Here is an 8,484-nt window from a genome sequence, read left to right on the forward strand (position 1 = left end):
AGGGACCGCGGTTCAATCCCCCAGCACCACATGCCAGCCAGCCCCGCCCCCTGGTGGGCTGAGCTGGCCACACACACACACACACACACACAAAACAACTATGTCACAACAGCTAACAAATTAAAACCTTACTGATTTATACTAGTTAACTCCAATGATACAGAAAAAACTTTAGAGCAAGTAAAAGAAGTCATCTTACTCAAAAGGCTGCTAATTAAGAAACTGCTCTGGACGGAGTAAGGGGGGGCAGGAAGCCACTCTGAATCAGCTCAGGCTCCTTTTTCTCAAATTTAAGAGCAACACAACTGAACGTGGCTGTGTAAAGAATAAGAACAAACACAACAAAGATGGGAGTCCCTTTACAGTTCTTTTGGTGGACAAGAAAGAGTGGACATCACCACTCAACTGGCAAGTGCAGAGTGAGCAGATATAAAATAACGAAATCTTCCTCTTTGGTACCTAAAGTTACGGTAGGATCAATTTCAAGCAAGTAGTTTCTTAAGAACAGAGCCTCATCTCTGTCTCGGGGGATGCTTGTTTATATGGGAGTACAGGTTTATATGCCAGGAGCACTTTAGAAACACGAACTCACTCGAAGGGTACCTTATCAAGGATGCTGGTAAAGGTATTTTCCATCTTCCTTCTATACATCAGGAATGGATAGATCTGGTCAAGTAACAGAAAAACACCTCTGACAGCAAAATGTGTCTCAAATTTTCTGTGAAAGTTTCACAATTTTAAAATAGAACTGTAATATAGTAAAGAGTAACCAAGGACAGCAGAAAAACAGGATCAAATAAATAAAGCCCTGCCTTCTTTGGGAAAATCTGAATGAAGTACACCTACTTAGTTGATAAAACTTTCTGAGTTTTGAGGAAAAGATCTACATTACTTGAAAAACTAACATGAATTCAATAAAAGTAACTACAGGGCATACAATATGTATATAAAAGTGTTGAGCACATAAGCTGGGTACAGTGGTCTGTACTTTTCCCGGCTACTCAGGAGGCTGCGGTAAGACTGCTCAAGTCCAAGAGTGCAAGGCCAAAACAGGCAAAAGAGTGAGACCTTATCTCTTACAACTAAAGTCTGTAGTAACATGTCTGCGCCACAGCTCAGCATATTTTAATACAATGTGTCAATCTGCAAAAATGAAAATGGAAAAGAACATGCCAGTGTTGTCCTGCTCTTTGTGGATTAACTGTTAAGTCTCAAGACTAAACTGTTAAAGAATAAAAAAGCAGATATGGGGTGGGGCAATAATATTTGAAACTGAATCATCCTTTCCAGTCATTAATAATTATAAGAGGCCACGTTCATGTGTCTTAAAGCTATTGTACCTTCTCTGTCATATAAAGGAACTAAAAGTTCTAGCTTTGGCAAAATACAAGCAATGGTACATGTTGAGATATAAAACCCAACGGGAAGTGTGCATGTGTTTACTGAAGATGCATGTAAGAATGCATACCACTATTCCTGACAAAATAGTTTCGAGTCCATCACTGACAGAATGGATAAATTGTGTACACTATTTAGAATGTAATATTAAGGGGGGGGGGACTAATGCTACAAGCAACAATGTGATAAAACTCATAAATACTAAATGAAAGTAGCCAGGCACATAAGGAGCACACCCTAGGTAATTATATTTACATAAAAATTTGAAAACAGGTATAACTGATCAAAGCAGTAAGAAAGAGTTGGGAGTAATTACCAGGAGCCCTGAAAGGGGACCTTTAGAGGCTGATAGCATTTTAGTTCTCCACCATTCAATTGGATACATGGCTCTACTCATTTCATGAAAATCAACCAAGCTGACAATGATTTGTTCAATTACTTCAACTAAAGCTTAGTTTTAAAGATTAATAAAAATTCTTTCTATAAACAATTATAGATATACAATCTGGCTATCCATATCTGAAAAACAGAAATATCCTAGTTCAAACGACTCAAATGTACTGCGACTCCTACCTGCTCACACTCTTACTTCTTTCCATCCCAATCCTCAACCCCCTGGATTTTTTTTTTTTTTTTTTTGGAGACAGGGAACTGATAAATAGCTTAGGCTAAATAGCTTAGGCTGTCCTTGAACTCACTATATAGTCCATGTTGGCCTTGAATTTGCAATTCTCCTGCCTCAGCCTCCTCAGTGCTGGGACTACAGGCATGTGCCACCATGCCTACCTGGTCTTTCAAAAAAATAGGAAGGGAAAAGAAAAAAAGAAACACTACTTAATTTCACTTATCTTTTAATTTACTTATTACAATTCAAACATTCATTTTTAAATTCTTTATCTGCAAATCTGAGCCCCAGTCTGGGAGTGCTATGTTAGACAACTAAAAGGCTCACATGGAAAATTTAAGGAGGACAAGTGAGGACACCTTACCTCTCTTAACTGGGCCAAAAATAACAAAATTTGAGAATCACAATCAGATGCTTAAAAATGTAAATGTTTTCCAGAGGATTATGAGGGCATCTGTGATTCATATACAACTATGAATTAGTTCACTGTCCACTTTTAATACACACTTGACCTTATATGAAAAAAAGACAAATGATTCCACAACTTCCTTTACTGTATATATAAGATCATTTTGTGAAGGGTATTAGATTCAAAAAAACAGTGCTTTATCACTATTCCTTTTTCTTTCATTCAAACAAGTCTTTTATTTTTCTTCACTGCTGTGATAAAAGCCCGGAAAGACTCCTGTTTTAATTTTACTCAGTATTAGTTCTTTGTAAATCCTGCGTTTTTACCCTCAAAAGAGTACGATTAGTTGGGTGCAAAGGAACAATTACTAGTGACATATTTACAACACCAGTCAACAACTGTGTCCTTCTCAAAATATAACAAATGAATAAAAGTAGTTCTATAGGGCCAGGGAGATAGCTTAGCGGCATAAGTGCCTGCCTGGCAAGTGCAAGACCCTGAGCTCAATCTCCAGTACTGGAAAAAAAAAAAAAAAACTACACCAAAAAACCCCCAAACTATGTTGTTCCTCTTCCTCCTAAGTGTTAAGTTCCAGAGCCCAATGTCCTTCCCCACCACCAATGTTATTACATAGGCTATACTATATACAGTATTTATGGATGCAAGATACAAAATCAGTACTTGGGTGAAGAAGAGTTTTCATAACTGATCCCTGAATACTAGCAAGAAGGCCATCTATACCCCAGCAAAATTGGCCAACCAACAAAGATTAATCTGACTCAAGTCAGGTGGTTATAGATTATGACACTAAAGAAACCAAGGCCAAAGGCTGAGCTCCCACAGTGGCCAACTACTGTAATTTCCCACTTAATAAAAAAAAAAACAAAAAACAAACAAACAAACAAAAAAAACACAACGAAAACCTTTTGGGTGATGGTGGCAGTGCTCTGGAAGGCTGAGGTAAAAGGATTCCAAGCTCAAGCCCAGCCAGAGCAACTAAGCAAGACCCTATTTCAGGTCTAGGGATACAGCTCAGTGCAAAGGGCCTGGATTCAACCCTCATTACTGGAAAACAAAACAAAGGAAAACAAAGTAAGTCCTCAATCTTTCAACAAAGATTTTGGTGCGACCCAACTCAGCCATCTGGAAAAATCAATGTTGTTGTTCATTAGGGGAAAACAGTGAAAATTACCATTATTACTATTACCAGAAAGGCAACTTAAAACATGTGTTCTAACTCCATTCCCATCCTTTTCTCTCATGCAATGTCTCAGTATGTTTTAATAGTTTTTAATGTTTAGTCAGAACTCCACAATGTTCTATGTATTAAAACAGCAGAACATTTGACAAAAGGATTTTCAGAAATCTGGAGAATAAGCAATAAATGTATAAACTCGTATTTGCAACTTACACTTAAAAATACCATCATATTTTCCATTTTAAAATGAAAAATGCAATTTAATACATTCATTTTCAAAGTAAAAATAAGTACTTTTGGAATTTGCCTAAAACCAAAATAAAATAATGTAAAGGAAGTTAGCTGCTTTCATTTCTCTATTTCTAATGGATTAAGTTTAAGCACATATATTAACTAAATATACACAAAACCCAAAGCCACACATATAATAAACACATAGAACTCTAGTAAGGAAAGGATATTCAGTCCACAAACCAATTAAAATTATGATTAAAGTCCAATACTATCATTTAACATATTTTTCTGCTCTTGAAATACTCCATTTGTAACCATGTGCAAAAATGACTTAACACTTTTTATTCATAACTTATGAGTAATTCAGGGGAAATCTACCCTTCTTTGTGCAATAAGTGCTTAGTGATCTCATCAACATGGTGGAAAAAGCATGCTGGTCAATCAGTATAGTCTATTCTTGAGACAAATCTACATGAGAAGCAAAAAAATGATTAGACGATTAACTTGGAAAATGTGGAGCCAGATGATTCAACACTCAGCAGCACAGCCAGGCATAGTGATGTACCCCATAATCCTTCACCCACAGTCCCAGCACTAACATGAGCCCAACTTAGGAAGATTCTATCTCAAAATGAAAAATAAAAAGTGCTAGCGAGTACATATCAGTACAAGGGTCCTAGGTTTAGTCCCTGGTACTTGGGGGGAAAAAATCAATGTCATCAAATTGATCTGTCTCCAACGGACAGATGGTATAGGATAAAGGACAGATCTATAAGCGCTAGGTTATTTCCTCCTCTGAAAGTGATGGAGACTTTCTGCCAAATGTGTTTTGATATCTCTTTGTTTATGCAAACAGTGGGGATATATAAATCAATTTTGATATTCTTTTTGGCTATTTCCTATGGATCTTTCCTTCTATGTAACTGTAAGCTTCAATTTATTCATTTGTTTAAAAATGTATAATAGGCTTGGCATGGTGGCATATCCCGGTAATACCAGCATTCAGAAGGACTGCAAAGTCAGCCTGGACTATAGATTGAGTTCGAGGCTAGCCTGAATTGCATAGTGAGACTTGTCTCAAAACAAAATAAAACATGATAAAATCACTTTACAAACTGGCTACAAGAGACACTATGTGAGAAAGAAAGGGTGCCTGGCTCTGATTCTAGTACATATCAGAAGCAGCATTAATATTTATTATTCTAAATACCTGTTGTTTCCTTAGTTCTTTCTTCAAACAATACTTAAATTCATTAAAGATAAGATTACTCATTCACAATTACAATCAGTATAAATTTATTAGATTTTTTGAAATGAAGTCTTACTCTAATTCAGGCTCGTTTTGAATTCATTATGTAGCCCAGGCTGGCCTTGAATTTGCAGTGATCCTCTTGCCTCAGCCTCCCAACTGCTGAGATTACAAACTGTGCCACCATGTCTGGCATTCTAAATTTAGAGCAAGCATTTTGGGGTATGCCAGAAACTCTGATAACTCAGGCACATTTTAAATCTTGAACTTAATTTTATATACAGCTGAGTCAATCTCTCTCTCTCTTTTTTTTTTTTGTAGTGGAACCGGGGATTGAACTCAGGCCCTTGTGCTTGCCAGAGAAGCGCTTACTCTACTGAGCCATCTCCCCGGCCCCTCTCTTTTTTCTTTTACTTAAAAGAATGTCATTTCCAGAGCATTTATCATGCACTAAGTATTTAACTTTATCATTCAATTATCCTATAACGCAAATGTTATTCCTATTTTCTAGATCATGAAATAAGACAAAGACGTTAACAATACTGGCTCAATGTCAAACAGCTAATCAGTGGTCAGACTAGCTGTGAGCTCAGTATACTTGGTAGTATACCATATAACCAAACCATCTCACTCCTTATATTTTGTGTCATTATCATTTTATTTTTCAGAGGGTAACAACTGCAACTGGGGAGGGGATCTTGCCACCAATAATCTCAAATACTAACCAGAGTTCTTTAGGAAAGAATGCAAATCAAAGAGCTGATAAATTACTGAAATAGGAGCTTGAAATAGTAATACTGCATACTTTAGAGGCAAATGAGATGAGACAGACACAAAGAAAGAGTAACTTATTAGGGGTAAATAGGAAGAAAGTCAGGAATCTCACACACAACTCTTTGGAGACTGGTTATTCTCAAAGTCAAGACATATGGGGGACAACTGAGAAAATAGTAAACTTCTATATGTATGGGTTCCATTCCTGGATTCAACTATCCATGGATAAAAAATGTTGGGGAAAAACTGTACTGAACATGTACAAACTTTCCCAGACACTTTATAAACAATACAGTATAATAACTAGTACAGTATAATACTACAGTATAATATAGTATTTACCTTATATTAGGTATTACAAATAATCTGGAGGTGATTTACAATGTATATGGGAAGATCTGTGTAGGATATATGTGAATGCAATACCACTGGTCTGTCATTTTATGTAAGAGACTTGAGCATCCGAGGGGGATTTTCACACCCATGGGGGGGGCATCTGTGAATGAATCCCCCAGAGACACTAAGAGACTATTGTACTTAATATCTTTCAATTCTGCCAATTTAAGAAAGGGGGAATCCTCACTAACACGTCAGGATCTACTGGTGTCTTGCTTTTGATAAGATTTCCAAGTCAGCTGGCCTTTCCTTAGGCTTGCAGAAGTTCAAGTAAAGATAAAAGCAGCCTAAGCTTGGCCTTTTGGCCTCATCACTGCTCCTATGTTAACACTGGTATTATCCCATTTGTATCTCTCAAATAATTTCTAAGTTTCAAAAAAAGACTCTCCATGTGGGGGGGAGGAATGTGGGGGGATCAACTGACACTTTTTGAAGATTAATCCACCATATGGGAGAGGAGTGCCCTCCAGCACGTAATTCCTACAACAGGAAAAATCATGTTCAAAATTCCTGTATCTACTAAGGTTGCAGAGGTTCCTTATCCTGTGAGGACTAAAAAAGTTCCTTATTCCATGAAGGTAAAATGTCATGAGCTCAAACAATCCCCCAGGTGTTACCTAGTACACATAACTAGAACATACCTAGGCAGAACACCAACGAGTGTTCTGGCTAATACATAAACATAAATATGAAGCTCCATTAGAAATATTATTTGTGTGTCTTTTCAAGACAGAGTTCTGCTACACTGCCTAGGCTGGGCTCAGGTGATCCTCCTGCCTCAGGCTAGGACAACAGGGGCCTGGCCATCAGGAACAGCTTATCTAATACTATGTATTGAATCATTTCAACAAGTTCAAATTAAAAACAAAACAAAACAAAACAAAACAACCAAGCCTAAATTCCAGGGTCGTATGTGATTCTTTAAAAAATCCTACAAACAAACAAAATCCTACAAACAAGGGGTTAAACAGACTCAGTTGAACTCTAAAACTGTTTCAGATTGTAAATTCATAGTAAAATACTGTAATTTATTAAATTTCTTGAATTGTATCACTAAAATTTCACCATTTCAAACAGACCAATGTTTTTCTAGTCTTTATAGATCACTTTTTTTTAAGATTACTTTTAAAAACTCCCATGTAGATTATTTTAGTACTCAAATTTCATCTTTCATTGAAATACAACAGGGGCCGGGGAGATAGCTCAGTAGAATAAGGGCTTGCCTGGCAAGCGCAAGGGCCTGAGTTCAATCCCCGGTTCTGCCAAAAAACAAACAAAACAATAATCAAGAAACTAGTAACAGTGATTGTTCCTATGTGAAATAGCTGGAGACAGATATAGGGCTAATTTTAAATTATGTACATTTACCTATTATGTACATATACCTATTCAAAGAAATTAATTTTTACAATTAAAGACTACATATCAAAATATAGTTCACTTCATGGATGGATGTGCAGTTTTCCTCATATGTATTTCCAGAAACAGAGTACAGAGTTCAAGAACAAAGAACAACATTGGGGCCGGGGAGACAGCTCAGTAGAATAAGTGCTTGCCTGGCAAGTGCAAGGGCCTAAGTTTAATCCCCAGTTCCACAAAAATAAATAAATACATAAAAAATAAACAAAGAAGGCACACTGAGCAGAGCAAACTGCAAAAGCTAAATCCTCTTAGAATTTTAAAACAAAGCATGAAATTGAAGGAAATGAGCATATTAAAAAGACATCTACATCCCATGTTAATTGCAATATTATTTACAAGGGATGGAAGCAACCTAAGTGTCCATCAACTGATGAATGAGATATATACAATATATATCTGTAATGTATAAATATACATTTATAGGAATGATAAAATGCTATTCAGCCATAAAAAGGATAAAATCTTAATAGTTTTGTGACAACATGGAAACTAGATATGCTATGTTAAGCAAAATATGCCACACACAGGAAGACTCACTTATATGTGGAATCTAAAAAAGTTGGACTCACGGAAGTTGAGACTAGAGTGATGTGTACCTGAAGCAAGGAAGAGCTGGGGATGGGGAAAGACTAGTTAACACTGCTGAGCTTCGGTGAGGAGCAGCTCTAGTGTTCTGTTGCACAGTAAGGTGACTATAGATAACAGTAAAATATACTTCAAAAAGCAAGAAGAGCCAGGTGTGATATCGCACATCTGTAATCCCAGCTACTTGGGAGGCC

Source organism: Octodon degus, unplaced genomic scaffold (assembly GCF_000260255.1).
Source record: "Octodon degus isolate 3935 unplaced genomic scaffold, OctDeg1.0 scaffold00020, whole genome shotgun sequence".
Lineage (NCBI taxonomy): Eukaryota > Metazoa > Chordata > Mammalia > Rodentia > Octodontidae > Octodon > Octodon degus.